General features: G+C 37.3%; 1 non-coding gene across 1 annotated transcript; it reads left to right on the top strand.

Moving 5' to 3' along the window:
• The first annotated feature begins 707 nt into the window (after positions 1 to 707).
• On the top strand, positions 708 to 815 carry LOC148568054 (small nucleolar RNA R71). Its single transcript, XR_015882116.1, has one exon. It is a non-coding gene; the product is annotated as a small nucleolar RNA R71 (small nucleolar RNA).
• Positions 816 to 19184: the final 18369 nt, after the last annotated feature.

The following is a 19184-nucleotide window of genomic DNA, read 5'->3' as shown; positions in this document are numbered from 1 at the left end:
CTTGGGAGAGTACTAGGAGGGATTTCAGTGATCCTTTTACTTAGCTGGCCCACTTGTGCTTCCAAATTTCTAATGGAAGACCTTGTTTCATTCATGAAACTCATAGTGGCCTTAGATAGATCAGAGACTAAGTTTGCTAAATTAGAGGTATTTTGTTCAGAGTTCTCTGTCTGTTGCTGAGTGGATGATGGAAAAGGTTTATTATTGTTAAACCTATTTCTTCCACCATTATTAAAGCCTTGTTGAGGCCTTTGATCCTTCCATGAGAGATTTGGATGATTTTTCCATGATGGATTATAGGTGTTTCCATATGGTTCACCCATGTAATTTACCTCTACTATTGCAGGGTTCTCAGGATCATAGGCTTCTTCTTCATAAGAAGCCTCTTGAGTACTGTTGGATGCAGCTTGCATTCCATTCAGACTCTGAGAAATCATATTCACTTGCTGAGTCAATATTTTGTTCTGAGCCAATATGGCATTCAGAGTATCAACTTCAAGAACTCCCTTCTTCTGAGGCGTCCCATTACTCACAGGATTCCTCTCAGAAGTGTACATGAACTGGTTATTAGCAACCATGTCAATGAGTTCTTGAGCTTCTGCAGGCGTTTTCTTTAGGTGAATGGATCCACCTGCAGAAGTATCCAATGACATCTTTGATAGCTCAGATAAACCATCATAGAATATATCCAGGATGGTCCATTCTGAAAGCATATCAGAAGGACACTTTTTGGTCAGCTGTTTGTATCTTTCCCAAGCTTCATAGAGGGATTCACCTTCTTTCTGTCTGAAGGTTTGAACATCCACTCTAAGCTTGCTCAGCTTTTGAGGAGGAAAGAACTTGGCTAAAAAAGCCGTGACCAGCTTATCCCAAGAGTTCAGGCTATCTTTGGGTTGAGAATCCAACCATACTCTAGCTCTGTCTCTTACGGCAAAAGGGAAAAGCATGAGCCTGTAGACTTCAGGATCTACTCCATTAGTCTTAACAGTATCACAGATCTGCAAGAATTCAGTTAAGAACTGAAAAGGATCTTCAGATGGAAGTCCATGAAACTTGCAGTTCTGCTGCATCAGAGAAACTAGCTGAGGTTTCAGCTCAAAGTTGTTTGCTCCAATGGTAGGAATGGAGATGCTTCTTCCATGTAAATTGGAATTAGGTGCAGTAAAGTCACCAAGCATTCTCCTTGCATTATTATTATTTTCGGCTGCCATATCCTCTTCTTGTTCGAAAATTCCTGACAGGTGCTTGCTGGATAGTTGTAATTTAGCTTCTCTTAATTTTCTCTTCAGAGTCCTTTCAGGTTCTGGATCTGCCTCAACAAGAATATTCTTGTCCTTGCTCCTGCTCATATGACAAAGAAGAGGGCACAGAAAAATAATAATAATAGGGATCCTTTTTACCACAGGTATAGAGGTTCCCCTGTGTGAGTAGAAGAAAAGAAGGAGATGAGAGAGAAAGAGAATTTTCAAAAATAATTTTTGAAAAAGAGTTAGTGATTTTTGAAAATTGTTTTTGAAAAAGGTTGGTAATTTTTGAAAATTAAAATAAAAAATTGAAATAATTAGTTAATTAAAAAGAAATTTTGAAAAAGAGGGAAGATATTTTCGAAAATTAGAGAGAGAGAGTTAGTTAGGTGGTTTTGAAAAAGATAAAAAACAAACAAAAAGTTAGTTAGTTAGTTGAAACAAATTTGAAAAGATAAGAAGTTAGGAAGTTAGAAAAGATATTTTGAAATCAAATTTTTGAAAAAGGTAAGATAAGAAGATATTTTTGAATACATATGATTGAAATTAGTTTTGAAAAAGATTTGATTTTTAAAATCACAATTAATGACTTGATTCACAAGAAATCACAAGATATGATTCTAGAACTTAAAGTTTGAATCTTTCCTAACAAGCAAGTAACAAACTTGAAAATTTTGAATCAAAACATTAATTGATGATGTTATTTTCGAAAATTATGTGATAAAGATAAGAAAAAGATTTTTGAAAAATATTTTTGAAATTTTTGAAAATAACTAAAAAAAAATTGAAAAAAGATTTGATTTTTGAAAAAGATTTTGAAAAAGATAAGATTTTTAAAATTCAAAATTCGATTTGACTCATAAAACCAACTAGATTTTAAAAATTTTTGAAAAAGTCAACTCAAATTTTCGAATTTATGAGAGAAAAGAGGGAAAGATATTTTTTTTATTTTTGAATTTTGAATGATGAGAGAGAAAAACATGAAAATGATGCAATGCATGAGATTTATGGATCAAAACAATGAATGCATGCAAGAATGCTATGAATGTCAAGATGAACACCAAGAATACTATGAAGATCATGATGAACATCAAGAACACATTTTTGAAAAATTTTTAATACAAAGAAAACATGCAAGACACCAAACTTAGAAATCTTTGATGCTTAGACTCTATGGATGCAAGAATGCATATGAAAAACATCATACAACACAAAATAAGAAAACATCAAGATCAAACAAGAAGACTTACCAAGAACAACTTGAAGATCATGAAGAACACTATGAATGCATGAATTTTTGAAAAATGCAAGATGAGTATGCAATTGACACCAAACTTATAACATGACACATGACTCAAACAAGAAACACAAAAATATTTTTTTGATTTTTATGATTTTCTAAATTTTTTGGAATTTTTTTTCGAAAATTGATTTGAAAAAGAAAATTAAGGATTTCAAAATCTTTAATATGAATTCCAGGAGTCTTGTACTCTTTAGTCTAAAGCTCCAATCTGAGGGTTAGACATGGCTTAATAGCCAGTCAAGCTTTAGAATGGATTTACATCCATTGAGGTGATTAGTTGAAGACCAATCCTAAAGGAGTTTGGGTATGGCTTTTCAGCCAGATAGGATTCAACATGTTACCATGAAACTGTAGAATTCATTCTTGAAAGTTTTGAAGCCATAGAATAATTTATTTTTGAAAAAATTATTTTTATTATTATATTTTTTTTTCGAAAACAAAAGAAAAATTTTTGAAAGATTTTTGAAAAATTTTTGAAAACAAAACAAAAAGAAAATTACCTAATCTGAGCAACAAGATGAACCATCAGTTGTCCATACTCGAACAATCCCCGGCAACGGCGCCAAAAACTTGGTATGCGAAATTGTTACTCAGGTTGTGAATTATTGTTCGAAACATATCTTCACAACTTCGCATAACTAACCAGCAAGTGCACTGGGTCGTCCAAGTAATACCTTACGTGAGTAAGGGTCGAATCCCACGGAGATTGTTGGTATGAAGCAAGCTATGGTCACCTTGTAAATCTCTGTCAGGCGGATATAAAATAGTTATGGAGTTTTCGAAAATAAATAATAAACTAAGGATAGAAATACTTATGTAAATCATTGGTGAGAATTTCAGATAAGCGTATGGAGATGCAATCGTTCCTCTGAACCTCCGCTTTCCTGCTGTCTTCATCCAATCAGTCTTACTTATTTCTATGGCTGGCTTTATGCAAGGGCATCACCGTTGTCAGTGGCTACATCCCCTCCTCTTGTGAAAATGGTCCAAGATGCCCTGTCACGGCACGGCTAATCATCTGAGGTTCCCGATCATGCTGGAATAGGATTCACCCTCCTTTTGCGTCTGTCACTATGCCCAGCACTCGCGAGTTTGAAGCTCATCACAGTCATTCAATCATTGAATCCTACTCAGAATACCACAGACAAGGTTTAGACTTTCCGGATTCTCTTGAATGCCGCCATCATTTTAGCTTACACCATGAAGATTCCGATTAAGAGATCTAAGAGACACTCATTCAATCTAAGGTAGAACGGAGGTGGTTGTCAGGCACGCGTTCATAGGGAATGATGATGATTGTCACATTCATCTCATTCAGGTTGAAGTGCGAATGAATATCTTAGAAGCAAAATAAGATGAATTGAATAGAAAACAGTAGTACTTTGCATTAATCTTTGAGAAACAGCAGAGCTCCACACCTTAATCTATGGAGTGCAGAAACTCTACCGTTTGAAAATAAATAAGTGAAAGGTCCAGGCATGGCCGAATGGCCAGCCCCCAAAACGAGATCACAGGATCAAAATACAATCCAGGATGTCTAATACAATAGTAAAAAGTTCTATTTATAATAAACTAGCTACTAGGGTTTACAGAAGTAAGTAATTGATGCATAAATCCACTTCCGGGGCCCACTTGGTGTGTGCTTGGGCTGAGCTTGAGTTTTGCACGTGTAGAGGTCCTTCTTGGAGTTGAACGCTAGGTTGTAACGTATTTCTGGCGTTCAACTCTGGTTTGTGACTTGTTTCTGGCGTTTAACTCCAGACAGCAGTGTAGAACTGGCGTTCAACGCCCTTTTACGTCATCTAAACTCGGCCAAAGTATGGACTATTATACATTGCTGGAAAGCCCTGGATGTCTACTTTCCAACGCAATTGGAAACGCTTCATTTTGAGTTCTGTAGCTCCAGAAAATCCCCTTTGAGTTCAGGGAGGTTAGAATCCAACAGCATCAGCAGTCCTTCTTCAACCTCTGAATCTGATTTTTGCTCAAGTCCCTCAATTTCAGCCAGAAAATACTTGAAATCATAGAAAAACACACAAACTCATAGTAAAGTCCAGAAATTTGAATTTAACATAAAAACTAATGAAAACATCCCTAAAATTAACTAGATCCTACTAAAAACATACTAAAAACAATGCCAAAAAGCGTATAAATTATCCGCTCATCACTTAGTCATCCTCTTTCAGTTGTTCCTTTCTTGGCTTTCTGCTGCCTTGAGTTGAGATATTCAATGTCTTTCCACTCCTTAATTGAACAGCTTGGCATTCTTCTGTTATCTGTTTAGATAACTGCTGTCTTGTTTAATTTAATTATTTTTCCATACTCTGGTTAGCATATTTGGTTTCTTGCATCATCTCTTTAAATTATGTGAACTGTTTTGTTATAATAAGCAATTGCTGATTGATGCCAAGGCATCTTAGGCTAGTTTCACTAGCATTTTTCTGTTATTTTTAGTTGTTTTATGCAGTTTCTTGAGCCTTAAGTAATCATTTGGGCCAAATAGTCATGCTTGTCTTAAATCATTCAAACATGAAGATTTTGATGCAAATTCCATGAGTTTTTAGTTATATTCCTTGAATGCTATGAATGAAAGATTTCTCATGAAATTTTGCAAGACTTTGATGCAGTTGTTTGGATGATTTCAGGGAAGAAGAGGCTAGGCAAGGAAGCAACAAAATCAATAAAGGAAGCTTGAATATCACATGTGGAGTTTAAGTTCCAGTTTAAGCTTAAACTGGAGCTTAAACGCCAAAACCATGAGAGCTAAGGAAATGCTGAAAGTGGCGTTTAACCTCCAGTTTAACCTTAAACTGGAAGTTAAACGCCAGAATTAGAAATGCACCAGGGAGCATTTCCACGTTTAAGCTCCAGTTTAACCTTAAACTGGAGCTTAAACGTGTTCGACTATTTTTTCTCCTCCAGGGTTGTTTTCTCATTTCCACGTTTAAGCTTCAGTTTAACCTTAAATTGAAGCTTAAACGTGCTCGAGCTTGTGCCTCCAGGGAGTGCCAGCGTTTAAGCTCCAGTTTAAGCTTAAACTGGAGCTTAAACGTGTTATATGGAACAGCTTGACCATCCCTTCTTCAAACATAAATAACTTGAGCTACAAAACTCCAAATGAGGTGATTCAAAATGCATTGGAAAGAAGACATCTAGAGCTTTCCAAGCATATATGACATGCATGGTGGATACTAAAAATTGAGGGAGAAAACAGCCCCGTAATGTGCATAGAAGAGCATAGTACCAACATGCAATCAGGCCAGCTAACCTCTTCACCTTCCATGGAGTATAACTCGAGTTGTAGAATTCCAAATGATGCGCTTCTAGTTGCATTGGAAAGTAGACATCTAGAGCTTTCTAACGATGTATAGAAGTATGGGGTGGACAATGCAACTGAGCTCCCAAAATTGGCATTTTCGAGCACGTTTAAGTGACTTAAACGTTGGCTTAAACGCTGTCAAACCAACCAGCAACCTTGTCACCTTCAATCAAGCATAACTTGAGCTATAGAGATCCAATTGAGGTGCTTCCAGTTGCGTTAGAAAGCTGACATCCATAGCTTTCCAACGAGGTATAATAGTCTATATTTGGCATCAAATTGGCAAGGTTGACAAGAGAACAAAGTGACGACTCAAGAAAGGGGGGTGCAACGTTTGAGTGTAGTTTAATGGATCATTATCCTTTTTGGATCAATTATGTCACTCTACCCTTCAAGCAAGCAAGGCCCATCAACAACACCAAATCAAGGCCACAAGAATCATCTAGAATAGTTTATTTTCATTTGATTGTAATTTGCTTTGAATTTCATTTTCATTTTGTAATTTAGGGAGCCTATTTAAAGGCCTTAGTTTCTGCATTTGAGACACGGGGGGGGGGGGGTTTAAGGGGAATCCAGCCCCTGAGGGGGAACTTTTAGACGGAGAACTTTGGATCATTTTTCTTTGAGTTTTGTAATTGAATTCAGAGCTATGACTCACTAAACCCCTTTCATTGGGTTAGGGAGCTCTATTGTAATTCAATGAATCAATAATAGTTTTATCTTCTTCTTCAATCTTTTCTCTTGAATTTTGTTAGAAAGCTTCTCGATCTAATTCCATTGGGTAGTTGTCTTGGGAAAGAAACTACCCATAATTGGAATCCTTCGGAACCTTGGGAAAGGAATGGAGGATTCATGCTAGAGAAGCTTTCTCACAGTGAATTGGATTGGGGTTTGGATGGATATTGTGACATGTAATCCTACCAAATTGTGGTTCATGAAACTGTGTGGTATAATCAGTGATCGAGCATCATCTCTTCTTATGAACATTTAAACCAAGGGATTGGGAATTTGTTTGTTTTTAGAGAGAATTGGTGAGCCAAGGGATTGGGATCCAATCATATAAGATTGCCAAGCAAAATTCAATGAATGCATTGGTTGAGGAAGGGATAAAAGTTGTTGTGATTCGGAGATCTCAATATCTCCTAACACCCAATGAACTTCCCATTTCTGATTTACCACTTTCTCTTTACATTCTGCAATTAAATTCATGCAATCACCCCATCCCTTTTAATTTCAGCAATTTAGCTTCTCGCTCTTTAATTCATGCAATTTTACATTCCGCAATTCTCATCTAAATCTTGATTCCGCTCAACTAGAACATACTTCTAATCCGAATTGCTCACTCAACCAATCCTTGTGGGATTCGACCTCACTCTATTGTGAGTTTTTACTTGACGATAACCGGTGCACTTGCCGGAGGGAATTTTGCCGATCGTGCAATTTCCTAAATCGTAGCATATCAAGTTTATGCAGCACCAAGTTTATTGAGTTCAACAACTTGTTCTTGAGGACTAAGTTCAGTGGATACTGCTTTAGCTACTTCTTTCATGGAGGACCCATCACTTAAGTATAGGTATTGATTTCTAGCAACTGTATCAATGAGCTCTTGAGCCTTTTCAATTGTCTTTCTCATGTGTATAGATCCACCAGCTGAGTGATCTAGAGACATCTGGGCCTTTTCTTTAAGCCCGTAGTAGAAGATGTCTAACTGCATCCATTCTAAAAACATTTCAGAGGGGCATTTCCTTAGCATCCCTCTGTACCTCTCCCAGGCATTATATAGAGATTCATTATCCTCTTGATTAAAGCCTTGGTTGTCCAGCCTTAGCTGTGTCATCCTTTTTGGAGGGAAATATTGATTCAGGAATTTGTCTGATAACTGTTTCCATGTTCTTATGCTTGCTGTGGGTTAGTTATTTAACCACCTCTTAGCTTGATCTTTTACAGCAAATGGAAACAGTAATAATCTGTAGACATCCTGATCTACTTTCTTATCATGTACTGTATCAACAATTTGTAAGAACTGTGCTAGAAACTCAGTAGGTTCTTCCTGTGGAAGACCAGAATACTGGTAATTTTGCTGCACCATGACAATGAGCTGAGGATTTAGCTCAAAACTGCTGGCCTTGATGGGGGGTATACAGATACTACTCCCATAGGAAGCATTAGTGGGGTTAGCATATGACCCCAGAGTCCTTCTGGACTGTTCATTTCCACTTAGGTCCATGATGGAAAAGGGAGATGATGTGGATTGCAAATAAAGTATATTTTTGTTTTTATTTAATTTAATTAAGGATAAACCGAATAAAAAGAAAATAAGATAAAATAAAATAATTGGAAAATAGAATATAAGTTTCGAAAACAAAAAAAATTAAAATAAAATAAAATTAAATTAAAAAATTAAAAAAATTCGAATACTAAAGTGGCTAATTAATTAAAAAGAATTGAAAAATTTTGGATATGATTTTCGAAAATTGAAGAGAGAGAAAGTGGTTTGGGAGTTTTGAAAAAGATATGTCTTAAAATTAAAGATACTTGTAAAAATAAATAAATGAAAGAAAATATTTGAAAAAGATATGATTTTAAAATTTGAAGATTGAAACTTTCTCAACAAGGAAACACCAAACTTAAAATTTTTCAATCAAAATAATAAAATAGTACAAGTAATTCGAAAATTATGAATAAGAAAAAGATTTTGAAAAAATTTATAAAAGATTTTCGAAAAATAATAAAAGAAATTTGAAAAAAAATTGTTTTGAAAAAAGATTTAAGAAGATATATTTTTAAAATTGAAATTTTAACTTGCCTAACAAAAAACTACCAAAATTTTAAATTTTGACTAAGTCAACCTAAGGAATTCGAAAATAATGAGCAAAATAAGGGGAAAGATATTTTATTGAATTTTTGAATTTAATGAGGAAAGAGAAAAACAATAAAATGACACCAAACTTAGAATTTTTAGATCAAAACAAGGAAAATAAACAAGAACAACTTGAAGATTAAGAAAGAACTAAGAATATATAATTCAAAAAATTGAAAGAAAAATAAAATTATGCAATTGACACCAAACTTAAAATATGAAACTAAACTCAAACAGAAGACTAAATTATGAGGTTATTGGTTTTAAAAATTTTCGAAAATAATTTAGAAAAAGAAAATAAGGTTTTTAAAATTTTGACCAAAAACAATAATAGAAGACTCAATTTTAGTGGCTCTAAACCAAAAAAAGATAAATTTTTCCTAATCTAAGCAACAAGATAAACCGTCAGTTGTCTAAACTCGAACAATCCCCGGCAACGACGCCAAAAACTTGGTGCACGAAATTGTGATTACACTTTTCACAACTCCACACAACTAACCAGCAAGTGCACTGGGTCATCCAAGTAATACCTTACGTGAGTAAGGGTCGATCCCACGGAGATTGTCGGCTTGAAGCAAGCTATGGTTATTTTGTAAATCTTAGTCAGGAGATTCATGATGAGATTGATTGTATTTATGAATAATAAATAACATGAAATAAATAGTACTTGTGATTCAGTAATGAGAACCAGGCTGAGGTTTCAGAGATGCTCTGTCATCTGAATCTCTGCTTTCCTACTGTCTTCTTCTCCAAACACACATGGCTTCCTTCAATGGGAAGCTTTATGATCCTCTCGGATGAAAAATACCAGGTACGATCTCTTCACGGCTAATCAACTGTCGGATTTCTCGTCTCGGATGAAAAATACCATGTACAGCTACCGCACGGCTAATCATCTATCGGTTCCCACTAGCGTCGGAATAGGACCCTTGTCCTTTTGCACACTGTCACTGTACCCAACATTCGCAGGTTTAAAGCTCGTCACAGTTATCCCTTCCCAGATCCTACTCGGAATACCAAAGACAAGGTTTAGAGTTTCCGGATCCCAGGAATGCTGCCAATTGGTTCTAGCCTATACCACGAAGGTTCTAACCTCCGGACTCGGTCCGTAGATTAGAAACCCAAGAGATACGCACTCAAGCTGTCGCCCAATGACTACGTTCAGCTCAGATAGAATGGAAGTAGTTTTCAGGCACGAGTTCATAGAATTGAGAATAATGATGAGTGTCACGGATCATATCATTCTCATGCCGTAGAAGATAAAATATGAGGTGTAAAAAATGTCATATGTTCCAAAATGAATCTCTAAAAGTAGTTTTTATACTAAACTAGTAACTTAGGTTTACAGAAAATGAGTAACTAAGCGCAGATAGTGCAAAAATTCACTTCCGGGACCCACTTGGTGCGTGTCTGGGTTGAGCTTTCAAGCTTTCACGTGCATATGCCTAAGGTTGGAGTTAAACGCCACCCTGGGTGCCAAAATGGGCATTTAACGCCAAGAATTATGCCAGTTCTGGCGGTTTACGCTAGAAAGTTTTAGGCTGGCTTTCAACATCAGTTTGGGCGATCAAATGTCGAAAAAAGCATAGACTATTATATATTGATGGAAAGCCCAAGATGTCTACTTTCCAACGCAATTGAGAGCGCACCAATTGGGCTCTGAATCCAACAGCATCTGCAGTTCTTTTTCAGCCTCTGAATCAGATTTTTACTCAGGTCCCTCAATTTCAGCCAGAAAATACCTGAAATCATAAAAAAACACACAAACTCATAGCAAAGTCCTTAAATGTGATTTTTGAATAAAAACTACTAAAAATATAATAAAAAGTAATTAAATCATACTAAAAACTATGTAAAAACAATGCCAAAAAGGGTATAAATTATCTGCTCATCAGTGCTTAAGTGTGAAAACATGCTTTTTAGGCCCTTAATTGCTAATTTTGATTCACCTTTGACTCAACTAGATGCTTTGATATGTTTGTTAGTGAATTCAAATTGGAAAGGCTAGGAATGGGTCAAAGGGATGGAGAGGAAAAGCATGCAAGAGGAGAACTCATGAAGAAATAAGGATTTGGGATGCTGAGATCGACGCGCACGTGTAAAATGATGAGGTCGCATGGCAACGCATACGCGTACATGACGCGTACGTGTCGACTCTCGCATGTGACTCACTTAAAGGCAAAATGCTGGGGGCAAATTCTGGGCTTCCCAGCCCCAAATCCAACTCACTTTCTGAGCCTATTTACATGCAGAAGTCAAAGGGGATCACACACATTACACATTATATCACATTAGTTAGTTTAGTTTAGTTTTGGATGGAAAGTTAATTTCTAGAGAGAGAAGCTCTCTCTTCTCTCTAGAATTAGGATTAGGTTTAGGTTAATTTCTTAGATCTAGATCTATTTCTTCTCTTGCTTCAATTTTCCTTTTGCTTTATGAATTCCTATGTAAATCTCTATTTCTCTTTCAATGCAATTTATGATTTCTATGTCTTTTCATGTTGCTTTGATTTTCTATTATGGATCTATTGGCTTTGTAGTTAAATCTCTCTTTAATTCTTGCAATTCATGTTGTTTACCTTTATTGCCTTCTATGTGTTTGTTGAAATGCCTCTTTTAGTTATGAGTTAGATTTTGTTCCTTTTGGCCTAGGTAGAGTAATTGGTGACTCTTGAGTTATCAAACTCCTTTGTTGATTGATAATTAGAAGTTGCTAATTAACTTGAATGCCACTAAAGCTAGTCTTTCATCATGATTAGGCTAGGACTTGTGGAATTAAGTTGATTCATCCACTTGACTTTTCTTCATAGTTAGAGGTTAACTAAGTGGGAGAAATGGACAATTTTTATCACAATTGAGGAGGATAATGAGGATACGACTTCTAGTTCTCATACCTTGCCAAGAGCTTTGTTAGTGTTAGTTTATTTCCTTTGCCATTTATATTTCTTGTCTATTACCTCAAAAACCTCAAACATACTTCGTAACCAATAACAAGAACACTTTATTGTAATTCCTATGGAAAATAACCTGAGGTTTGAATACTTCAGTTATTTTTATAGGGGTTTGGTACTTGTGACAACCAAATTTTTGTGTGAAAGGATTCATTGTTGTTTTAGAAACTATACTTGCAACGAGATTTTATTTGTGAAATTCTAAACTATAAAAAATCCATTCATCAAAATGGCACCGTTGTCGGGGAATTGCAATGGTATTGTGTTATTGGTTATTGTATATATGTGAATATTGTGAATAGCTTGATTTTTGGATTTCTTGTTAGTTTTTGCTAGCTTAAGGACTTTGTGTCATTATTTCTTATTATCTTTTGTTTCTATTTTCTCTTTTCATTATGAATTCTCACTTTGGCTATGAGTTTGGTTCTAACTATGTTGTAGGAAATGATGGCTACAATGAGGACATACACTAAGGATGGAACAATCAAAGTTGGGAGGAGCCATATGTATATGATCAATCCTCTTGGCAACAACCCCTACCAATGCACTATGAACAAGAGCCATTCTATGATACATACCAATCAAATGGCTATAGTGAGTCCCCTTGTGACTTTCAAGAACCACCACCATATGCCTATGAGCCATATCCTGAACATAATCCTCAACCACACTCACAAGCCCCTTTCCACCAAATACCTCCATATGACCCTAACCCATATACACCATACCAACCACCTTTCGAGCCATATAAGCCACATATAGAACCACCACTATTCCAACCTCAATACTTCTAAGAACCACTTCCTCCATACCATGACCAAGATGAGCCACCTCCAATGTGTGTAAATTTTCAACCTCAAGATGAATTCTATCTCCCACCACAACCCTCCATGGAAGAATATCAATGTCCATCTCTCAAGGAAACCATGGATCGGCTTCAAGAAATCGTCCATCAAAAGTTAGATGCATGGGACTCATACCACATGTCCACGGATGATTGCGGGAGAGTAATCGAAAAGGGTAGTTTGAAGGGGATCGTAGAATCTCAACTTGAGAACAATGCATGGGACTCATACCACATCACCACATCCTTATTATAATGAATTACTTTCCTACTATGAACCCTTCCCCCAAGACAATGAACCTTCTCATCCACCCCAACTTCCAATGGATGATATCCTTGGTCTTCTTCTTCAAGGGCAAGCAGAGATGAAAAGTGATGTACAATAATTCACGGCCGCCTTGGACGAGGTGGTAAACCGGTTAGCATCCCAATGCTTGGGAACCCAAAGTACTCCCATGGCTACATGTGAAGAATCCAAGGAAGAGCATAGCATGAAGGAGAGATTGGAAACTCTGGTGGGAAATGAGGGAAGTTGCTTTGTGTTGGAACAATGGGAGGAAGCTATAATTGTTAAAGAAGTGGTTGAAGACTTAGGAGATGCGGAACCTCCATGGGAACCTAGAGTTGAAGAAAATTCCTCCAAGATGATTGAATTTGATGCTATGGGGGAATGTGCATAACCTCCAAGGCATATTCCATATGAAGAATTGGACGAGATAGAGCAAGAATTGAGTTCCCTTGGTGATGAAGATCAAGCATCAAGTCTTAGTGGTGAAGAATCCTTTGAGCATGAAGAATCTTCCCCCAGTGGATTTGAAAGCGTTGTGGAGGTAAATTTCTCTCACCCTCCCATTTATAGTTCGAGTAAGGGAAAAGGTTTAGATAAAATTGTTGAACAAATGATTACATTTGAGGAATCTTGTGAAGAGGTGGAAGTCCTTAGAAGAAGAAGGACGGGAGTTGGATACGCTTTGTCAAGATCCTTGGAAGCCTCTTTACCTAAGTTGTCATCTACTCCTTTACTTGAGTGGGTAAAATTCATCTCTATTAGCTTTATTGTCCCACTTGAGTATGGCTTGCTTGAAATGGATGGTCAACTTAGGATGCTTTACGGGATGAAGTAGAAGAGAAAGATGTTTCGTGGTTGGCGTTGCAAATCAAGGCTCATTTTGGTTAATACTTCAAGGGTTAAATACAAGGGTTGGACTAGTGCTCAATTAGGTGGGTCTAGAAGGATGTTTGGTCACTTCATTGAGAATTCATCTTGCTTGCCACCCAGATGGACTAATAATGATCAACTTCAAGACGGGTGTGAAAATAAAGTGTGGGATCCTGGATTACAAGAAGCGGATCGACTTTGGGAGCCCCAAGCATGTGAAGAACTCCACCAAGATTTGGTGTAACTCATGAGAAATCTTGGGGCACAATGGAGAACCAAGCATTGGTGGGAGTTTCACGAAGAATTTAAGTGTGAAAACATGCTTTTTAGGCCCTTAATTGCTAATTTTGATTCACCTTTGACTCCACTAGATGCTTTGATTTGTTTGTTAGTGAATTCAGATTGGAAAGGCTAGGAATGGATCAAAGGGATGGAGAGGAAAAGCATGCAAGAGGAGAAATCATGAAGAAACAAGTATTTGGGATGCTGAGATCGACGCGCACGCGCAACAGACGCGCACGCATGAAATGATGAGGTCGCATGGCGACGTGTACGCGTACATAACACGTACGCGTGGAACGCGAATTGCCAATCAACGCGTACGCGTGACCCACGTGTACGCGTCGACGCTTGCACGTGACTCACTTAAAGGCAAAACGCTGGGGGCGAATTTTGGGCTTCCCAGGCCCAAATCCAACTCACTTTCTGAGCCTATTTACATGCAGAAGTAAAAGGGGATCACACACATTACACATTACATCACATTAGTTAGTTTAGTTTAGTTTTGGAGGGAAAGTTAGTTTCTAGGGAGAGAAGCTCTCTCTTCTCTCTAGAATTAGGATTAGGTTTAGGTTAATTTCTTAGATCTAGATCCACTTCTTCTCTTGCTTCAATTTTCCTTTTGCTTTATGAATTCTTATGTAGATCTCTATTTCTCTTTCAATGCAATTTATGATTTCCATTAGGTGGGTCTTTTAATGTTGCTTTGATTTTCTATTATGGATCTATTGGCTTTGTAGTTAGATCTCTCTTTAATTCTTGCAATTCATGTTGTTTACCTTTATTGCCTTCTATGTGTTTGTTGAAATGCCTCTTTTAGTTATGAGTTAGATTTTATTCCTCTTGGCCTAAGTAGAGTAATTGGTGACTCTTGAGTTATCAAACTCCTTTGTTGATTGATAATTAAAAGTTGCTAATTAACTTGAATGCCACTAAAGCTAGTCTTTCATCATGATTAGGCTAGGACTTGTGGAATCAAGTTGATTCATCCACTTGACTTTCCTTCATAGTTAGAGGTTAACTAAGTGGGAGCAATGGACAATTCTCATCACAATTGAGGAGGATAATGAGGATAGGACTTCTAGTTCTCATACCTTGCCAAGAGCATTGTTAGTGTTAGTTTATTTCCTTTGCCATTATATTTCTTGTCTATTACCTCAAAAACCCCAAACATACTTCATAACCAATAACAAGAACACTTTATTGCAATTCCTAGGGAGAACGACCAAATTGTTATTGTTATAGGGGCTTGTTACTTGTGACAACCAAATTTTTGTATGAAAGGATTCATTGTTGGTTTAGAAACTATACTTGCAACGAGATTTTATTTGTGAAATTCTAAACCGTCAAAAATCCATTCATAATGATGACATGTCATTTTGTGCATGTTTCACTAGGCATTTTTACCTGTTTTCATTAGGTTTCATGCATTTTCTTGCACAATAAGTAATTGATTGGAGTGGAATTCCATGTTTATCTTGATTCAATCAAATATTATTAATTTTATACAAAATCATGAGATTTATTTAAGAATTAAGTGATTATTATGAATGATGCAAAACGTTATGATTTTGGTGAGACTTTGATTGCATGTTTGATTGATGGCAGGTGAAAAGATGAAAAGAAAAAGCAGATAAATAAGCATTGCAGAAGAAAGCTGCGCTCAATTGAAGAACGCTACGCTCTCTAGTGACGCGCACGCGTAGGGCAACAATTCTGGAAGAACCACGCGCACGTGTGCATGACGCGTACGTGTGCATGACGCGTACGTGTGGGTATGATCAACGCTCGTTAAATAAAAGAGCGCTATGTTCTCTGAACGAGGGCCTGCAACAAAATTTAAATTTGGAGTTGAAGTTTTGCCACTGACGCGCACGCGTCGATGGAGCATCTGGGAAGAAGAACGCAAACGCATGGATGGCGCAGAAGCTGGGAATTACTATTTTGACATCCACGCGCACGCACAAAGGACGAGCGCGCGCAAAGGACGCGCACGTGTGAGGAGCGCTCATGACGCGAACGTAGCGCTCATTTAAAGAACGCAACCAAGGACGCGGACGCATGCTTGATACGCGCAAGCATGGCTGAGGCTGAAGATAGTATTGACGCGCACGGATATGTTACGCGTACGCGTCGATGTGCAAAAATGCAAGGGACGCGCATGCACAAGGGACGCACGCTTTGATGAATGAGCGTTGCGCTCTCTTTGAGAACGCTACGTTCTCCTGAAGCTGCAACCAAGTACCTTTTCTGACTCACTTCATCAAAGGCCAAAAAGTCCACTCCAAGTACTTGATAACTGAATTGGAAAGTGTATAAATAGAGGATAATTTGATTTCATTAGGATCTTCTTTCTTTTACCTTTTCTTTTAGTTCTTCTCTTTAGGAGTTCTTTAAAATTTTAGATATGATTTTGGATTTCTTTCTATTCTTCAAGTTTCTGCAATTTTTCTTTCCTATTTTGGTACTAGAGCAATGATGAACTAAACCCCAATTTCATTAGCGGGAGGAGCTCTATTGTAATTCCAATGAATCAATGAAATTCTTCTTTTTCTCTATTTATGTGTGTAGCTATTGGGTATCTTCTGTTTTGATTTTGAATTACTCACTCCAGAAGGGGGTTTAATTCAGTAAATGCTTGTGTGAGCCTTCGAAAGAGGAATCACTTGCATTAGAATTGGAGCTCTATCCTTTACTACTCTCTTGATCAACACCATTCGGGAGGAATTGTGATCCTGAGAGTTAGTGTGGCTTATGGATGAGAGAAATGCACTAACCTCTTCTCATGACAATTAGATCAAGGAATGGGCAAGATTGATTGTGATTAGAGAGATTGGATTACCAAGGAATTAGGATTCAATCAATTTCAATCCGCCATAGATCTACTCAAATGATTGAGAAAGGAGTTGAGACCCAATTGATTCATGATGGATTACAATATCTCCAATCCCTGATGAATCAATTCCTTTGAATTTTCTTCAATTTAGATCTCTCTGATTTACTGTAATTTACATTGTTCATTTCTATTTTGATTTCCCAGCACCCAAATCCCTTTATAATTTATGCAACTTAAGTTTCCTTGTCATTTAAATTTCTACACTTTTACTTTCCTGAAATTTAAGATTCAGATATTTACCTTTCTTGCAATTTAAGTTTCATCTCTTTTAATTTCTTGCACTTTAAGTTTCAGCCATTTAAGCTTCCTGCAATTTACTTTTCTGTCAATCTACATTCTGCGCTCTAGTTTTCTTGCAATTTACATTCTGTCAATCAAACTTCACTCAATTCATCAATATTAGCTTAACTAAATTCATCACCATACTAAAATTGCTTAATCCATCAATCCCTGTGGGATCGACCTCACTTTTGTGAGTTTTACTACTTGATGCGACCCGATACACTTGTCGATGAGTTTGTGTGGAATCGATTTTCCCTCATCAAGTTTTTGGCACCGTTGCCGGGGATTGATTTAGATTGACAATGATTAAGTAGGTGATAATCTAGATTAAGCATTTTTTTTCTTTGTTTTTGCTAAGCATATTAGCTATTTGTAATTTTTTTCTGCTAACTTTAACTTTACTCTAGCAATAGAGTGTTCTGTCTTTGTTTTCCTTTGGTTTGTAAGTGTTGTATGCCAGGAGGGAGAAGAGGTGCATCTACTTCTTTTGATTCTGAGCCAGAGAGAACATTCTTGAGATTGAGAAGAGAAGCAAGAGGGAAGGGAGTGATTGGAGAATAAGAATCAGAAGGGGAAGATCAAGAGATGGAGGGTAATTTCCCTAATCCACCAGAAGAGGTGGCCAACAACAATGGCCAACCTCCAAGGAGAGTTCTAGCATCATACACCTTCCCCAATCCAAGAAACTGTGGGAGCAGTATACTCACTCCTAATGTTCATGCAAATAACTTTGAGTTGAAGTCTCAACTTATCACTTTGGTGCAAAAGAATTGCTCCTATGGAGGAGGTCCCCTTGACGATCCGAGCCAGCACCTATCTGTCTTCCTAAGGATATGTGAAACTGTCAAAACAAATGGTGTGCATCCAGATATCTACAAGTTGCTACTGTTTCCATTTTCTTTAAGGGATAAGGTATCTCAATGGTTGGAGACACTCGCCAAAGAAAGCATTAACACTTGGGATGATTTGGTGAACAAATTCCTAGCCAAGTTCTACCCACCTCAAAGGATCATGAGATTGAAGACAAAAGTGCAAACATTCACTCAAATGGATGGAGAATCACTGTATGAGGCATGGGAGAGATACAAAGCTCTAATTAGGAAATGTCCACCTGAAATGTTTAGTGAATGGGACAGACTTGAGAATTTCTATGAGGGGTTGACTCTAAAAGCTCAAGAGTCCCTGGATTACTCTGCAGGAGGTTCACTATAGCTAATGAAGACAGCTGAGAAAGCCCAGATCTCATAGACACTATGACCAACAATTAATACTTTTATGCTCATCAAAGGCAACGCCAACCAGCTCCAAAGAAATGTGTATTAGAACTTGAAGGAGTGGACACTATCTTGGCACAGAACAAGTTGATGCACCAGCAAATCCAATAGCAAATGGAGATGATGGAAAAGAGGATAGATGGTCTTCAAATGGCTGTAGTGAACACAGCAGGCCAACCTTCAAATGGATGGAGCCAAAGTGAAGAAGCTTTTGAGAAAAGCAACTGTGAGCAGCAAACAGAGCAAGTTCAATACATGCATTACACCTCAAGCTCTTTTCAGAATGACTTCTATGGGGATACTTATAATCCATCATGGAGGAATCATCCCAACTTGAGGTGGAAGGATAATCAGAATTCATGGCAGAAGAACCACAATTCCAACAACTCCTGCAACACAAATAGCCAAAATCATTCATCCAATAACACTAACCAATATAGAAAACCACAAAACTCATATCAGCAACCCTACAACAACTCACAAATTCACCAAAATAACTTCTCCACACCACCTTTCAACTGCCAGAACAACCACATCAACAACCCAAATAACTTCCAGCAACAACCATCATGTTCCAACATACCACCCATTGACCATCAGGAAACCAGGATCTCAACTCTTGAAGCAACATTACAAGCACTTGCTCAGACTACACAAAGTCTAGCCAAAGGGCAAGAGAGTCTAATCAAAGGACAAGAGCGACAAGAGGCCACCATGAGAAATCTTGAAAGACAAGTAGGGCAATTGGCCAGACAAGCTGAACGGCCAACTAAT

Source organism: Arachis ipaensis, chromosome B4, assembly GCF_059453495.1.
Source record: "Arachis ipaensis isolate K30076 ecotype BB chromosome B4, ASM5945349v1, whole genome shotgun sequence".
Classification (NCBI taxonomy): domain Eukaryota; kingdom Viridiplantae; phylum Streptophyta; class Magnoliopsida; order Fabales; family Fabaceae; genus Arachis; species Arachis ipaensis.
Note: the sequence above shows the minus strand (reverse complement) of the source record. Positions and strands in the feature narration are given on the sequence as shown.